The sequence below is a fragment of the Rana temporaria genome, chromosome 5, assembly GCF_905171775.1.
Source record: "Rana temporaria chromosome 5, aRanTem1.1, whole genome shotgun sequence".
Taxonomy (NCBI): domain Eukaryota; kingdom Metazoa; phylum Chordata; class Amphibia; order Anura; family Ranidae; genus Rana; species Rana temporaria.
Window position 1 is genome coordinate 139,865,465 of NC_053493.1, and position 19,151 is coordinate 139,884,615.

A 19,151-nucleotide genomic window follows, 5' to 3' on the forward strand; every position below is an offset into this window, starting at 1 on the left:
TGGGGCGGCACTGATGAGGAGGCACTAATATGCAACACTGATGGGGCGGCACTGATGAGGAGGCACTAATATGCAACACTTATGGGGCGGCACTGATGAGGAGGCACTAATATGCAACACTGATGAGGAGGCACTAATATGCAACACTGATGGGGCGGCACTGATGAGGAGGCGCTAATATGCGGAACTGATGAGGAGGCGCTAATATGCAGCACTGATGGGGTGACACGAATATGAAGCACTGATAAGGAGGCACTAATATGCAACACTGATGAGGAGGCACTGATATGCAGCACTGATGAGGAGGCACTAATATGCAGCGCTGATGAGGAGGCACTAATATGCAGCACTGATGAGGAGGCACTGATATGAAACACTGATGAGGAGGCACTAATATGCAGCACTGATGGGGTGGCACTATGCAGCACTGATGAGGAGGCACTAATATGCAACACTGATAAGCGCACTGATGAGGAGGCACTAATATGCAACACTGATGGGGCGGAACTGATGAGGAGGCACTAATATGCAGCACTGATGAGGAGGCACGAATATGAAGCACTGATGAGGATGCACTGATATGCAACACTGATGAGGAGGCACTAATATGTAGCACTAATGAGGAGGCAAGGCACTAATATGCAGCACTGATGAGGAGGCACTGATATGCAGCACTGATGAGGAGGCACTGATATGCAGCACTGATAGGGTCGCACTAATATGCAGCACTGATGCAGCGGCACTGATGAGGAGGCACTAATATGCAACACTGATAGGGCGGCTCTAATAAGGAGGCACTAATATGCAGCACTGATGGGGTGGCACTGATGAGGAGGCACTAATATGCAGCACTGATGGGGTGGCACTGATGAGGAGGCACTAATATGCAGCACTGATGGGGTGGAACAAATTTGAAGCACTGATGAGGAGGCACTGATATGCAACACTGATGAGGAGGCACTAATATGCAGAACTGATGGGGTCACACTAATATGCAGCACTGATATGCAACACTGATATGGAGGCACTAATATGCAACACTGATGGGGTGGCACTAATATGCAGCACTGATGAGGAGGCACCAATATGCAGCACTGATGAGGAGGCACTAATATGCAGCACTGATGGGGTGGCAATAATATGAAGCACTGATGAGGAGGCACTAATATGCAGCACTGATGAGGAGGCACTAATATGCAGCACTGATGGGGTGGCACTGATATGCAGCACTGATGGGGTGGCACTAATATGCAGCACTGATGGGGTGGCACTGATATGCAGCACTGATATGGAGGCACTAATATGCAACACTGATGAGGAGGCACTAATATGCAGCACTGATGGGGTCGCACTAATATGCAACACTGATGAGGAGGCACTAATATGCAGCACAGATGGGCACTGAACTAATAGGTGGCACTGATATACACTGCAGCACTGATGAGTGGCACTGAGTGATGGCTGGCACTGATGGGCAGCACTGAAATGCAGCAATGATTATCAGTTGCTGGCAATGGCATAATAATGAATGATGAGATGAGACAAGGAAGGATTTTGCATTGCTAGCAGATAATACAAATGCTGTGACGCCCATGTTGGCACTCCCTGCACTCAGCCGCAGTAAGCCTACAGTCAGAAGGCAGCAGCGGACATCTTGTTACACCCAGCCTATATTCCGTAGTTATATAACTATATGGCTGGGTGTTACAAGATGTCATCTGCCACCTTGTGACACTGTAGGCTTACTGCGGCCGAGTGCAGGGTGTATCAACATGGGCGTCGCACTCGCGATGTTCAACTTCTAACGGAGTCTCAGAAAACTTACCTCCATTAGCAAATGTGAAAATAATGTTCTTTAGCAAGGAACATACAGTCCACACATCAATAATTACGCTATCAAAATGAGTGTGTACTGTAAACTACCTTCAGCATTGCTCCTGTTTCTTCTTGCTATAGGCTGCTATTTTTCTGAAGCCCAGAAACCCCGAGCAGCAGTAAATCATAAAGCGGAACTAAACCCATCGATTTAACGGTTTCTAAAAACATAACAGATTACATGTGCAGCGCCATGGCAGTTACAGATCAAACAGAAGCAGCTTCCTTGGCTGTAAAGGATAAGAGGGTTTAAAGTGGTTCTAAAGGCAGAAGTTTTTTTTTTTTTTTTTACCTTAAGCCTGGGTTCACACTGTAGCGATGCGGAAATCAGCGCAATTCCAGTGCCGGTTCCCACCTCGTATCTCTCCCACAGGCAGTTTACACTGCCCTCTGCGGATGGCAATACAATGTAAATGACACCCCCAGATCAGTTCTCAGATCGCAGTGCGAACTTTGGATTCAGACAGGAATCAGATCGCATGGGTGTGAACACCCATGCGATCCGATTCCAGTGCAGGAAAAAAATAGTCCCTGCACCTTTTTTATGCCAGTTCAGCCATACAACTGTATGGCTGAACTCGCATTGCACAGACATTGCATATGATCAGCACAGCAATGTGGGTGGGAATCACATGCAACGTTTGTGTTCACTATAGTATGAACCCAGGCTTACGTGAAAAACCTTCTGTGCTGCAGTTTACCCCTCCAGACCACCCTTTTCTTACCTGAGCCTGATCTGATCCAGCAATGTGCATGAGCGCAGCGGCTCAAGCCAGTGTCTCTCTCCTCATTGGACAGATTGATAGCAGCGGGAGTCATTGGCTCCTGCTGCTATCAATCAAATCCAGTGACGCCGAGTCCCGCTGTCTGTGTCAATGGACGCAACACATCCCTGTGTAAGTTGAACCTATAGTTAAGCCTAGAATAAGGCTTACCTATAGGTACTGTAAATATCTCCTAAACGTGCGCCGTTTAGGAGATATTTACTGTATACTGTGCTGTTGATGTCAGCAAATTGAAGGAACGGCCCATGCTGTTTCTTCAGGAGCGTGTGCCGTGACCGGCGGCTCCCACGCACAAGTAGAGGAGGGCCGTCACGTGGTTCCGGCCAGTCACACAGCCAGAGTCCGTGGCCCCCGGAAGGAAGATGATGGATGCGGCCTGCAGCGGGGACAACGTGGGCATCGTTTGCAAGTAAGTGTCACATAATGTGCTAGTATGCAATGCATGCTAGCACATTATGCCTTTACTTTGTAGGGAAGAAGAAAGGAAGAAAAAAGCACCAGGGTTTACCTCCTCTTTAAAACAGAACTTTACCCATAACCACTTGATAAAAAATGATGTTCTTTAGCAAGGAACATACATTCCACATTAATAATTCTGCTACCAAAATGAGTGTGTACTGTGAACTACCTCCAGCATTGTTCCTGTTTCTTCTTGCTATAGGCTGCAATTTTCCTGAAGCCCAGAGACCCCGAGCAGCAGTAAATCATAAAGCGGAACTAAACCCATCGATTTAACGGTTTCTAAAAACATAACTGATTACATGGCAGTTACAGATCAAACAGAAGCAGCTTTCTTGGCTGTAAAGGATAAGAGGGTTTAATGTGGTTCTAAAGGTAGTTTTATTTACCATAATGTAGGGTGACCAGACATCCCCGTTTTCTGGGGACAGTCCCTGGATTGAGGACACTGTCCCCGGACCAAGTCTGTCCCCTGATTGGATTTGAACAGGGGCTGGGGCAATTTCAAAGACAGTCAGTGTAGGTGTATTTTTTTTTAAATTATTATCTGTGCCCCTTTCTGATGATCATGTGCTGGTCGGAGTGGAGGGAATATTTCTTCAGTTTCGGGTGCGTGCCCGTTACGCTCCCGCTCGCATGTTCTTCTGCCTTGGCTCAAGTCCTGGCCAGCCGCCTGCTTATCTCCTTGCCTTCCCTGGCGGAGTGATCTTCCTCCGCTCCACACCCAGTAGTAGCCGGGGGACGGAGAGTAAGACTTGGTGGCTGTGAGGCAGGCGGCGGTGACGATGGGCAGAGAGTCGCTGATTGACGCCATTACTAGTAAAAAAAAAAAAAAAAAGTCCCCGGATTTCATTTTAAAAATCTGGCCACCTTACCATAATGCATTTTTAAGATAAACAAACCTGTGTGCAGCAGCACCCCCAGCCCCCCTAATACTTACCTGAGCCCAATCTCAATCCAGCAATGTGCACAAGAGTCTCGGCTCTTTGGCAAGGCGCCCTCCTTATTGGATGAGACAGCAACATTGGCTCCCGCTGCTGTCAATCACAGCCAGTGAGCCAATGAGGAGAGAGAGGGTGGAGCCAAGCCACAGCACTGTGTGTGAATGGACAGACAGAGTAGCGGCTCAGGAGAAAGCCTGCCGGTGGGGGACCCGAAAAAAGGACGTTTGGGGCTGCTCTGGGCAAAACCACTGCACAGAGCAGGTAAGTATACATTTTTGTAAAAAAAAAAAAAAAATTCTAATAAACCAAGCCTTTAACCTCTGGCCGGCCAGCGTAAAGGACTTCCACTTTAATGTGAGTATAAAGGCAAGCGTCTCAAAAGTTTTGGTAATATAGTGTATAAGTGTGTAATTTGTTATGCTATTTTCATTCAATATTTGACATTTTTAAAGATATTTTGTACTTACTTAATTGTACTTACAACAAATTGTTGTTGATACACCACATGTGTCCTGTGAAAGCAGCTTCACTTTTACTGGTATTCAAGTCACTTTTTTTTTATATTTTTATTAATACATATGCTGCAGGAACCATACTGACTTAGTGAGTTGGTATATTTCTACAGTTCAAACCATCTTACCTCTTTATAAGCAATAAAAACTGACAGGGGTTCTAATTCTTCTCCACTGTATCCATCCCACTGGATATCGCATGAGATGAAACACCACATATTTTAATAAAATATTGCATGTGCTATTTTAGTAGTGTTTTGTTGTGAATTACCAAAAAAATGCTATGAGCTATTTTACAGCAAATTTTAAGCACCTCAGCCCCAGAAGGATTCGCCCCCTTTTGGGACCATTGACATTTATACAGCGATCAGAGCTAAAAAAAATAGCCACTGATTACTGTATAAATGTCACTGGCAGGGAAATCGTTAACACTATGGGGCGATCAAAGGGTTTAACTGTGTTCCCTCGTGTGTTTCTAACTGTGGGGTGGATGTGACTGCCTGGGGGAGGAGACAGATCGTTGTTCCTACTTAGTAGGAACAAACAATCCGTCTCTACTCCCGTGACAGAACCAGGATTTGTGTGTTTACACACACAGATCTTCAACATCCCTGATAGGAGCGATCGAGGGTGCCCAGCGGACACGTGCATCGGCTCTGGGGACACGCTGCAGGCGTGCAACAGCTATAGCGTCTCAAAGACCTGATGTAGAGCTAGGGCGATTTGCGCAGCCGTGCCAACCTACTGCAGTATAACTCCGGTGGCTGGTCGGCAAGCGGTTAAAGATGAAAATACCCTTACGTAAATGGAGCCCAGTGTCTCACTGTTTGTACATAAGTTATGGGAGAGAAAGCGAATGCGAATAAAAGTTGTTGCATGTGCTGTGACAAAGAGGTGCCAAAGAAGTAATCTGTAAATAGTTATAAGAAATGTTATCCAGCTTACTCTGGAGCAAGCAAGTAAAATTACAGAATACACTTAGTACAGTAAAACCTAGACTGGGGTGCTCTGAATATAAGGGCCTCAGTTGGATGCTGTGACACTTGGGAACAGGCCAGGTAGACAATGAATGTGTGCGTTCTGTATGGGACAACTGATGTTTGGTGCCATGGGATGAGCAGTTCCTGAAATATAAAATACTCTATAAAGAGTTGTTTACACAACCATTGGCCTCTGAAGAGCAATCTGTATATCCACATCGAAGTTAAAGTAGTTCACCCTAACACTAAAATCCCCAGAATCTACAGACATCCACCGTCTAACACTAACCTATCTAGCCCTGCAAAGAAGAAATCACGTGTGAGGCAATTCCTTTTTCTGCCACCGCAGTTGTCATTGCTGCAGTAGCAGTGCATGAGGAAGAAGATGAGGAGAAGTGGAGGCGGAGAAGACGTCGATATTGGGTACATCCCATCATTGCCAATTGTGAAGATAGGGGTCAATTTTGGGTCCTCGATAATGAAGAATGAGAAGAATGCTCCTTACATTGGTGGTCACTGGGAAGAATGCTCCTTACATTGGTGGTCAGTGGGAAGAATGCCCCTTACATTGGTGATCAGTGGGAAGAATGTTCCTTACATTGGTGATCAGTGAGAAGAATGTTCCTTACATTGGTGATCAGTGGGAAGAATGTCCCTTACATTGGTGATCAGTGAGAAGAATGTTCCTTACATTGGTGACCAGTGAGAAGAATGCTCCTTACATTGGTGGTCAGTTGGAAGGATGTCCCTTACATTGGTGATCAGTGGGAAGAATGCTCCTTACATTGGTGGTCAGTTGGAAGGATGTCCCTTACATTGGTGGTCAATTGGAAGAATGTTCCTTACATTGGTGATCAGTGGGAAGAATGTCCCTTACATTGGTGATCAGTGGGAAGAATGCTCCTTACATTGGTGATCAGTGGGAAGAATGCTCCTTACATTGGTGGTCAGTAGGAAGAATGTCCCCTTCATTGGTGGTCAGTGGGATGTTTGTCTTTGTAGTTTGGGTCACACAAATCATAAATAGCTGGACACTCACAGATAAATCGAATGATTTGCTCATTATCGAGGACGTCTCTTATTTTTACCTGTTTGGAGCACATTGTTCCTGAGGGAATAACCAGGAAGTGAATGTTTGGTGGAAAAATGTGCTTGGGAGGGGCTTCTATGCTGAAAGGATTGGGTGGGACAAGGGTTAAAAAGCTGCTTGTGCTTACAAAGTCATACTGAAATCGTGTCTATATTATTCAGGTACGATTTGCACGCTACTTGAGGGTTTAACATTGAGGTTTATGGACATAAACTCGCATGGAAGTTGGACCAAAGTAGTGCAGGGACTACTTTGAAGTAGGCACTACTTAAAGTCGTACCAATATGAATGGTGTTCATGGAAAATCATGGAGAATGACTTGTCATACGATTTTGCAGTACAAAATTGTGAGACAAGTCGTTTAAGTGTGAAAGGGGGCTAAGTCCCCTTTCACACTTATACGACTTGTCTCACAATTTTGGACTGCAAAATCGTATGACAAGTCATTCTCCATTATTTTCAACGACTACCATTCATACTGACATGACTTTAAGTTGTGCCTACTTCAAAGTAGTCCCTGCACTACTTTGGTCCGATTTTGATGCCACTAACACATGCATTCATTAAAATCGCGGCCGCGAAATCGCGGTAAAATTGCGCAACTTTGAAGTCGTACAAGTGTGAAAGGGGGCTAAGGAGGACTAGAACTGTGGAAGCTGTGCCCCAAAAAGCAAACAACTAATCACCAGTATTGCCTACAGCTAATCTTATGACCTCATACATACTGGGCGTTTGCCTAGCTCTCCTGAAAGCCTTTCTCCTGGCAGGAAAGGAACAGCATCAAAGGCATGCCTAAAGCCGTTTTTTGTAAACACGTTTAGGCGCAGTATAATTATTGAATAATACTCAAACACCTAGCGTTAACGCTTGTGTACACAAGTTTAGGTGTGTCAAGCATTTCTCTGTGAAAATGTTGATGCTGCCAAATGCGCTGGTAGTTTAGAGGCAGAAAAAAAATAAACACCTATGGGTGCATGGACACATAGGGGTTGATTTACTAAAACTGGAGAGTGCAAAATCTGGTGCAGCTCTGCATAGAAATCAAACAGCTTCCAGTTTTTATTTTGTCAAAGCTTATTTGAACAAGCTAAAGTTAGAAGATGATTGGCTACCAAGCACAGCTGTACCAGATTTTTACACCCTCTGGTTTTAGTAAATCAACCCCATAAGCCAGGGGTCTCCAAACTTTTCAAGCAAAGGGCCAGTTTACTGTCCTTCAGACTTCAGGGGGGCCGGATTCCGACCAGTGGGGGCAGAAAATGCCCCGGGCCAAGCATCAGTGAGAATAAACATGGCCTCAGTGTTGGTGGTCAGTAGGAGCAGGAATAGTGCTCCATCATTGGTGTTAGTGGAAGAAATAGTGCCCCATTGTTGGTGTCATTGGGAGCAATAGTGCCCCAAGGGCCAGATGAAGGCTAGCAAAGGGCCACATTCGGCCCTCGGGCCGCAGTTTGGAGACCCCCTGCCATAAGCTGACATCAAGGGGCAAGTTAGAGGCAGAAAAAAAAGTCAAATGCTCCTTTAAGGAGTGTCTTAAAGGCCCAGTGTGCTGTAGGTCTACAGCCTTTTCCGACCTATCATGTCTTGTTCCTCTGTGCGAAGACGGCTATCCTGGCAGAAAAGAAGGGCTTTGCTTTTTTATGACAATCCCATAAATTGGGAATTAATACACCAATAATCAATAAGATGGGGCTGGAATATTTGGAAGAAGTCTCCATGAATTAAAATGCACATATCATATTTATTAATCTGCCTGCTCTTTACAAGAAGGTGACCTATAAATTATAAAAAAAATAGATTAACCACTTCAGCCCCGGAAGAATTTACCCCCTTCCTTACCAGAGCACTTATTCGGCACTGCGTCGCTTTAACTGACAATTTTGCCGCCATTGCGACGTGGCTCTCCTTTGTTTCCCCACAAATAGAGCTTTCTTTTGGTGGTATTTGATCACCTCTGCGGTTTTTATTTTTTGTGCTATAAACAAAAAAAGTGATTTATGCAATATTTTTTACTATAATAAATATCCCCAAAAAATCTATATAAAAAAAAACTTTTTCCCCTCAGTTTAGGCCGATACGTATTCTTCTACATGTTTTTGTTAAAAAAAAAAAAAAAAATCGCAATAAGCGTATATTGATTGGTTTGCTAGGGGATAGTTTTATTGCATTTTTACAATGGGCGGTTGGGAAGTGGTTAACCACTTGCTTACTGGGCACATAAACCCCCTTCGTTCCCAGGCGAAATCTCAGCGTCCGGCACTGCGTCGCTTTAACTGACAATTGCGCGGTCGTGCGACGTGGCTCCCAAACAAAATTGGCGTCCTTTTTTCCCCACAAATAGAGCTTTCTTTTGGTGGTATTTGATCACCTCTGCGGTTTTTATTTTTTGCGCTATAAAGAAAAAAAGAGCAACAATTTAAAAAAAATATATATTTTTTTTACTTGTTGCTATAATAAATATCCCAATTTTTTTTAAAAAAACTATTTTTTTTCTCAGTTAAGGCCGATACGTATTTTGACGTATTTTTGTAAAAAAAAAAAAAAAATCACAATAAGCGACTGGTTTGCGCAAAAGTTATAGCGCCTACAAAATGGGGAACAGAATTATGATTTTTTTTATTATTTTTTTTTTTACTAGTAATGGCGGCGATCTGCGATTTTTATTGGGACTGGGATATTGCGGCGGACGTATCGGACACTTTTGACACAAATTTGGCGCCATTCACATTTATACGGCGATCAGTGATATAAAAATGCACTAATTACTGTATAAATGTGACTGGCAGTGAAGGGGTTAACACTAGGGGGTGAGGAAGGGGTTAACTGTGTAGCCTGGGTGTGTTATAACTGTGTGGGGGGAGGGGGGTGACTGGGGGAGGGGACCGATGCTGTGTCTCTATGTACAAGGGACACAGATCGGTCTCCTCTCCTCTCACAGCACGTGGAGCTCTGTGTTTACACACAGAGCTCCACGTTCCTGCTGTCACCTACCGTGTCACCGACGATCGCGTGTACCCGGCGGACATCGCGGCCGCCAGGTACACGCATCGGGTCTTCGGCGATGCGTCGGGACAGTTTTTACCCGCGGGTAATGCACATAAAGGCCGTTTTTAAACGGCCACTTGGCACTTGAGAGCCGCGCTGCGGACGTATTTCGTCTATAGCGCGGATCTCAAGTGGTTAAATAATAAAAGTGTAAAGGGCAAGGTTGTTGTGTGAAGTGTAGTCAGTCATAAGCAGTAAGATTTCACTTTATTTGATGAAAGAAAAGAACAGTTTTAGAAAGAAGACATTTTATTGGATGTTTTAATACAGATATGCAAACTATTACATATTTCATAAAAATACTCTTCTGCTACAGTAGCAAAATGTGTAAATGCTTAATACACATATATATTTCAAGGTTTCTGCTTCTGTCCAAGTTATCTAAATGTTCTCGAAATTGAGCTATGTGACTCAAGGGATATTATTGTAGTGGATTAACACCTTGAGGCAGAAATAAATATCTATACACAATTATAGAAAATATGCAAACGTTTAAAATGTTCTGTAAAATCTCAATCTGAAAATACTGCTTTTAATTCAGATTTCATTTCTTAAAATGTAATATTGTTAAATACTATACATGAAATGCTTTTAAAAAAACATACAACCACATTTGTACTAAACAAATGCTGGAAAAGAAGAGGTTAGCGAAGCCCGACACTTGACTTGGTTCTTTTGTATTTTTAGAAGTACTCTAATGTATTATGCCTTTATAACATTTTTCCTGTTCTTATGGCAAGGCAACCAAGACAGGTTGTGAAAGGGTAGGCATGACATGTTAAAAATATCATTCAGCACCTCCTGGCATCACCCTGAAAACAAACCCCTCTACATCAGTTTTTTTTGTGTGCGTGTGGTTAATAAAACTGCTGGAGTTTACCAGAAATGGGAGTCAATTAACACATGAGACCGGGCTTACGGTTATCTTTAAAGAGACACTTAGGCAGTGTATTTCCACTTTTAAAAGCAAAATTCGCATAAGACCTACTTTGAGTTTGTTACAAGTTCTCATTCACATGGAAAAAAAAAATAATAATAATATTTAAAAAAGTGCAGTTTACCTTTTTTTTTTAGATGTTCTGTTCTGGAAAACCCAGCACTGTCAAATCCTACTAGTTCTCTTTGTTTATTGGAGGGCTGGACATCTATGTTTGTTAAAATTAGCCGTGTTTGTGCTGTGCATGCAGTGATTGTAAAAGTTACAATAAAAAACAAAAACAAAAAAAAAACAAAATGCCATAAACCTTAGGCCTCGTACACACGATGGGCTAACCAGAGGACACCGGTTTGAAGGACCGTTTTCATCAGTCAAAACCGATCATGTGTGGGCCCCATAGGTTACAAAAAAGCCAACTAGCTTTAAAATTAACCTATGGATTCCTAACCGATAGGACAAAACCGATCGTTAGTAGGCACGACCATCGATTAAAAATCCACGCATGCTCAGAATCAAGTTGACGCATGCTTGGAAGCATTGAACTTCATTTTTTTTCAGCACGTCGTTGTGTTTTACGTCACCACGTACTGACACGATTGGTTATTTAACCTATGGTGTGTAGGCGTGACGGACCATCAGTCAGCTTCATCGGTTAACCCATGACAACGGTCCTTCAGACCGTTGTCCTCTGGTTAACCTATCGTGTGTACGAGGCTTTACACACCTCTTGTTATGGGGGGCACTTTAGCTGGCTCTCTCCCAAGCCATGGGCTGACTGATTGACAGTAAAAGGAGCCAATGAGGAGAGAGAGACCCGGGAGAGCCACTGCTCTCATGCACATCACTTGATCGAGATCGGGCTCAGGTAAGTATAAGAGGGGCTGGGGAGCTGCACCCAGAAGGTGTTTTACATTCTGCATAGAATGCATTAAGATAAAAAATATTTTGCCTTTAGAATCCCTTTAAAGAAAAACTAAAAAGGCAAAAGTTGTTTTCTTTCATCGTTTTCTTTCGTTTTGGACAGAGTGGAGATGAATTAGAACACCTGTCAGGTTTTATTGCCGTCTGCGCTCCCAATAGGGAAATTTACCCTCTTCAGACTTCAATGCCCGTTTCCCTTAGTCAGGATGGAGGCGACAGGACCGAGCGATCGCTGTCGGGGGCTCATCATCGCGGGCACCTAGGACAGGTAAGTGTCCTTATTCAAAGCCTAGGACAGATGAGTGTCCTTAGTAGCTGCTGACTAATAAAAATAAATCGCAGGTGGAATCCCGCTTTAACCTGTCCATAGTACAGACTCGCTCTGAAATTGTTTAAAAATCCCTGTGCAGAAATGAGGCATTCTCCTATAAAACAGCTAAAAAAAAAAAAAAAAAAAGTAAAACAATACATATTTTTTTTGGCATGCTGTGTGAATGGGAACAACCAACGTGGCGTTTTCTCAAATTTGAAACAAAAGTGAAAATACACTTGAAAGCCAACATATCTGAGAAAAAAAATAGCATATGCACCTCCCTTAACCACTTCTCCTGCAGCAGTTTGTTTTGTCCAGCACTAACTAAACAGGCTCTACTTTGTATTAACATCACAAATTAAAATGTTTGGATATATTTAAAAAAGGCATGCAAAATGATGTCCCATGTAAAACAATATAAATGAAAAAAAAAGAAGGAAAAAAAAAATAATACACATTCTGGCACATGCACAAAAGTCATTAAAAATACTTGTTAAAGAGACAACTAAAATAAAAAGCACCTTTTGTATTGCCTGCATCATATTCTTGTATTATTGATAACACATTCCTTATTGAAGCGCATTTTAACTAAACAGCATTCAGTCAGACAGTGTATTGGCCTCTAAGAATATTACATACAGTCAATATCATTAATAGATAATCAATGTAACATTTAACAAAATAGCCAGCTGACAACCACTTGGCATTTTTAGAAATGAAACAAACTCCGATAACAAAAACCTTTGCCGAACGTTGTAACACATTATTCAGAGCAAATTGAAGCCTACTTAATAGAATGTGTATTTATTTATTTTATATATATATATAAAGTTTGCACAATGAGAACACTTAGGAGATATGAACATAAAAAAAAATACATCTGACCTATATTGCACTAATAAAACACAAGAAATATAAACTTTGCTTTTAAATGCAAATAGTTGCAAAGAGCAGCTCAATATTTGTCATTAAGTGTAACAAAAATATCATTTTAACACATACATTATTTAAGCTACATATTGAATTTACTGTATTGGTTTTAAAACGTTTGTCAGCTGACAAAAAAAATATATAACAACATAAAAAAACTGAATGCTTAAAATAGATTAGTTGGGTTTATCCTGAAATCTGAAATTATAAAACAGCGGATCTTTACACCCCGAGGGAACTTGTCTCCAATCAACCTGTTCTTCTCCCCCCCAACTACATGAATAGCGCTGTCTTTTTGTTGTTGTTTAACCTTTTAATGAAAATGTGCCCCTCCTCATGCATGTCTCTTGCCTAGGGCGTGCATGATTGCCTCGTGGGATATGCACTTTGCATATTCCAGGAGGCATAGCTGTTCATTTTGAAAGGAGGCGGCGGGGGGTGTGCTTAGCGTGGTGTCATTGGGAGGGGTGCCAGGTAAACCCAGAAGATACGGCGGGCCTCTCAATCACATGCAACATGGCATCACAGGACCGAGCGGTGGCAGACGACAAGAGGATCTCAGTGGGACAATGCAGGATCTTCTGGGTGGGCAAGTATCTGAAATGTGCACAATTTAACCACCTGGTAAGCGGGTTAAAAAATAATAATAATAATAATAATAATAATAATAATAATATGAATTGGGGGGGGGGGGTTTGCATATTTATCCATTTTTAGGTTCTGGTTCAGTCATGTTGATCTGCCTCTTGGGTCAGTGGCAATGGCTACACGGGAGAGGTGCGCCGACAATAGATGGCAATAAGAAGCCTATGGGTGATGTCACCACTCCCAGGCATTGCCAGCTGTTCTCTCCTTTTCCTGCAGTGCTGGCTGACACAGGGAGATCACAAGACCAGACTGGAGCAGCCTAAAATAGGTAAGTATACAGATATTTCTTACACAGGTTGTTCAGACTAGGTGTTAGGAGGGGGAGGGACAGTTTAAGATTAGTTGCGTATATCCCAGAATTCCACTTTGAGAAAAAATAACTATTGGTTTTAAGGCTTGAAGAAAACAAGTTCTGAAATCAAGTACTGTATAACTTAACTATAAAGTTTCATCAATTATATTCTGTAAATACTAGAAGGATATTTGACATAGCAATATTTTATTGGTAGTACAATGGTGAGCTTAGTTGCCTTCCAAGAAGATGGCCTGGTCAAAGCATTCCCCTGCATTTATAAAGCAAACTCAAATACTTTTTTTTTTTATTTTCTGCAGTTTTTCTGCTATAAAGCCAGGGTGTCCATATGGGTCATAAGACCAGTCACCCGATTGGCCGAGAGGAGAAGCGATCTTATTGGCCACCAAGGAGAAGTCGCCGCAAGGGATTGTTTGCTGCCCCCCCCCCTCCCAAAATAGCACCAGCCGTCACTGCTGTTGGCTGCAAGTCGTGACCCTTGTTCACCATCACATACCTCTTTCTGTCACACCATGCCATTTTGCCAAGAGAAAGAAACTAGGTCCTGTCTCTCACAATTGAGAAGATGGCACCACCAAGAACATGAACAACACAGCTGATTTTACAGTAAACATTCTTTGGGTTTTTTCTTTACTAGTTGTAACAGAATGCAGTTAATAAACAATACATTTTATTTGATTTCTTAATACCTTCTATTTATTACATACTCTGCATTGTATAATAATAGTAACAATGTAGTAGTTTTAAGAAAATGTAATGTTCCAACATTTAAAAGGCCAATGCTGTTCATATATTAAGACTTTGTTTAAAATAAATCCATTACTTCCTATCTATGACAGCTGAGGTTTATAGTTTTACTGAACTGTGTTCCATCATCCAACTCCTGGCTAGTACTAATTTTGAACATACGGGACCTTCCCACAGTGATGTGCGCATTCCAAATGTAGTAACAGTCCTAGACCTTGGATGAAGAACTGAAAAGCCTACATATGATACAGCAACACCTCCTACCAGTCAGTCTCCGATATACTGATCACACATAAGGGTTGACTTCAAGCAACCATCATCAGTTACCCACAACAAAACTGACAGGTGCCACTCAAGGCTCAACCAGGTGCTCTTGCATGACAAACCATAGGAGTGCAGACAAGGACAGAGCCCGTCCCAGCTCAAAACATCTAGTAGGAAAAGGAAGTCCTAAAAGTCGCACATCACAGCAAAACCCTGTAAGGTGGTGTATGACAGCCTCAGCCCAGGCTCTAACAAGGCCACACCCCCAAATGTTTCACTCCACTTAGGGGTGCTTAATCATGGGGAACCCAAGGTGCCCAAAAACACCACAAGGCTTTATTCTATAAGGAGTGATAAAATCTTGAATACGAAAACCCACAGCAACCAAATCAGAATACATGCTAAACTGACTGGATTTCAGCATAGTGGTACTTAAGTATTCTTTTTACTGAACAAGATCCAAGTTGATCATTGCTTGATCTGGTCAGTACCATGTAACTCCAGAATCTCCCTGTTCATTTGCTCACACAGGTACAACTGGCTAGAAGGCCAAATCCTGGCCCGATATGAAACTTAAGGGTACCCTCTGTGCACTTTGGTCATTCTTTGCCTCTTCTAAGTGAACAGAGGGAAGGAAGGCCTTAACCATATGTGCACAGCTTCAGTTTATTTAGTGGGTCACATTAAAAACAGCAGCAGGTCCAGACTCTCCAAAGGATCGACCATTGCATCTGGCCATTGTGACCTGGCTGAATCTTCCTTGCCAATCTGTATGGTTTATCCCTGAGATTTACAGGAGATGGTCTCCTGTTCCATAGTAATAAACATGCACACACAGATCATCCTGGCATCTGGCATGTTTGCAGAAAAAAAAATTTGGCAGTTGGATCATGCCTGAATGTCCGACTGCCCTTGGAAGTTCGGACTAGCTCTGCTCATTCCTGGAATCACAAATAATGTAAAAATGATTGGGCAAGAGATTGGTGCCATTAGTTATTCATTAAGGAATAATCTGTCCAGTAAATGCTGCCTTTGACGCACATGCTGTAATTGTGAGATCATTAAATAGTGGTGAAGGCAGTGTCAAAACAGTTGTACCTAAAGAAACACAAGCGAATAGTGGTAAAATGCAGTATCACAAGTTTCCTTCCTTATTCAGTGGCACAAATGAATAGGAAACCGAAAAAGCTTCCGACCCTAGCACTGGACACATTTGTAATTTTGTGAGAATATATGAGATTTCACATTAAAAATGAACCAGGACTTCAAAAACCATAATGGCACCATAATGAGCCCGATTCTACTTTACTTGCCCACTACCCCAATCTGCAAATCAGGCCTCGTACACACGACTGATTTTTTTTGCAGAGGAAACCGGTCGTGTGTACATTTTCGTCAAGGAAACTGTCGAGAAACTCGACGAGCCAAAAAGAGAGAATGTTCTCCATTTCCTTGACGGGAATGGAGAAAATTGGCTTGTCGAGTTTCGACGGCTTCACAAGGAACTCGACGAGCAAAACGATGTGTTTCGCCCATCGAGTTTCTCGGTCTTGTGTACGAGGCCTCACAGCCCGTTCCCTTAAAATTCCTACGCAGCTACTGGCTTTATGAAAGCCACATAGGACAGGACTGAGGCATGGCAATTTGTTCTTCAGGCACTGAATACTTAATAAACTGGGAAAGGGGGGGTGTCGCCAACACCTTGAAGTACCGGGTATTGCTTAGGGCTATAGTGGTAAACTGGAACAATAATGAAATGCTGGTGAGGTGCCTTATTCTATTTGCTCCCCAATATGCCTGTTACTTTATTCAGGCTGGGCAACAGTAAACGTTTGCTTCAAGCAGCATCTATTTTGCACCATAAAAATTTAAAAATTCACACTAATTATGTAATGGTGTTACAAGCCATTACTACATCTGAATAGTATAAAATGTTAAAGCCCCACACTTCCCTGCTTATGCCCAGCAGTACACCTATACAATGGATACAAGAAAATGTCCAACAAAGGCTGTTGTGCATGATCCAAGTGGAAGGGGCATTCACAGTATATTTTCTAGAACTATAAATGACACATAATAGGAAGCATATGTATGAAAGCAAAATAGCTTGAGTACACCATCTAGAGCAGTGGTTCTCAACCTATCTAGTGCCGTGACCCCTTGATAAAATTTCCCAAGTCGTGGGGACCCCTATCGGTAAAATTATTTTCTTATCGTGGGTTGTTGGCACCCAAGGTAAGACAAGTAATTTGCGCCCCTAACCCACGGACATTTAGCGCTCACCGAGTCCCTTCCACTCGCACAATATTAAAACCCCTATAGTACATTTTAGGATGTACCACTCTTTGTTCTCCTTTCTTTCCCTTTTATCTCTCTCTATCATAATTTCTTGTTTGTTATCCCCATCCCTCTCTAGACGTCTTTCTTGTTCTTTCTCTTATTCTTTCTCTCCCTTTTTATATGTTCCTCCCCCTCTTTTACTCTCCCTTGCATGTATTCTCTATTTTTATTCCTTCTCTTACTCCCTGGTGGGGAGTTGGGATCAGTGGCAGTGCTGGGGGAGTTGTGATCAGCCAACTTAGGTGCTCTTGATCAAGGTCATCTGCTGATCTGAGAACTGTAGTGGGGACTTTTAAAGGCAACTCTAATCACAGGTAGTTTTACTCACTGTGTCTCCGACTTTGTGATTTCTCGTAGCAGTGACACCTATGCTAAAATCAGCAGATAGCGTCTCCTCCAGCCCCTCCCACTTCACATTCCTCAGCAGTCAGCTGACCTCTAGTCCCTGCCCCCCAGCTATGCCATGAACTAAATGGGCGGCTGTGAAGAGGCTGAGTGGGCGGCTGCAGGAACAGCCCAGGCTTTGGTGACCCCTGGCAAATCCTCATTTGACCCCCAAGGGGGTCCCGACCCCCAGGTTGAGAACCACTGATCTAGAGTCTTACGTAAAAATATATACATAAGTAGAAAAAAAATAAAAATCAGGGTACAGCTTCACTTCTACTAACACCAAGTACAATTAGCACAACAGTAAATATTTCCAAAAAGAATAAAGTTACAGCATATTATTAATAAAATGATTTTAAACATAAATTGTAAACTGGCACCAGCATACACAATATTACAAATGCTATTCCTGCTAAATAAATTTTCGTGCCCACAGATGTGAATAACAATGCATATGTATGTGCTCTCTAGAGATACCCCAAATGCACCCAAAGCTTAACCTTTCCAATGTAAAAAAAAAACATAAAATCTCCCTAATCCTAATAGCAAATATCCTTAAAATCTGTTACATGAAATCTGGTCATATGAAAAGCAAAAAGCTTTAATAGACACAGATCAAAGGCCACATGGAAGTCAACATTTCTTTAGTAAATACTCATTAGGCATATTTATGCACTTGTCTGCTATATTGCATACATTCATACAGGGCCACAGAGTACATTGCATCCCCAGTCAAAACCGTTTCTTTTAGTTTTGGACAGAGTGGGGAAGGGATAAAACCCTTGTCAGGTTGTACTGCTATCCAACAAGACATATTGGGGTCGATTTACTAAAGGCACAAGACTGCACTTTCCAAGTGCAGTTGCACTCATTTTGCCCAGAGCTTAATAAATGTGGCAAAGCTCTGCTGGATTTCCATCATCCCACACATGTGCAAGCAAAACAACTTTATTTTCCTTGCACCCGATTGGGTATTCCTTACAAAGTGAAGCTTTACCATATTTACTAAGCTCTGGGGAAAATGAGTGCAACTCCACTTGCAGAGTGCAGTATTTTTTCCTTGTAAATTTCCCCCATTGTCTATCCAAAGACAATACTGAACAGCAACACAGACATAAATATATTTTTAGTAAAGTAGAGAAAGCTAGAAACCCTGTCAGTTTTTTTTTTATACATCTCTGCCTGTGTCTCTGTTGCAGATATCAATTCACTTCTGTCTGGTTGAAACCGTCATCATCATTACAGTAAAGTGAGGGGAAAATCTAGCTAAAAGAGAAAATTTGTATATATACCGTATTTATCAGCGTATAACGTGCACCGGCGTATAACGCGCACCCCAATTTTAGGAGGTAAGTTTAAGGAAAAAAACATTTTAAATAAAGAACTTTGAACTGTCTCCGAGGGAAGAGGAGGAGCGAGTGCCGCTGAATTAGACCACGAGTGACATATAAACAAAATGCTTTAGTATTCTTTTCCTGGAGGAACAGCTTGAAGTATCTACTGTATTATAATAAAGTCCATGTAATAAGGAGACCTTGTCCATTTAGGATAAAGCCCACACCCCCGAACACCTTATATTGTCTTTCACAGCACCCACTCACTGCTCCGGAAACACTGACCTTGGAAACACTGCCATCATTGCAGCCTCACCAGTGTCAGAT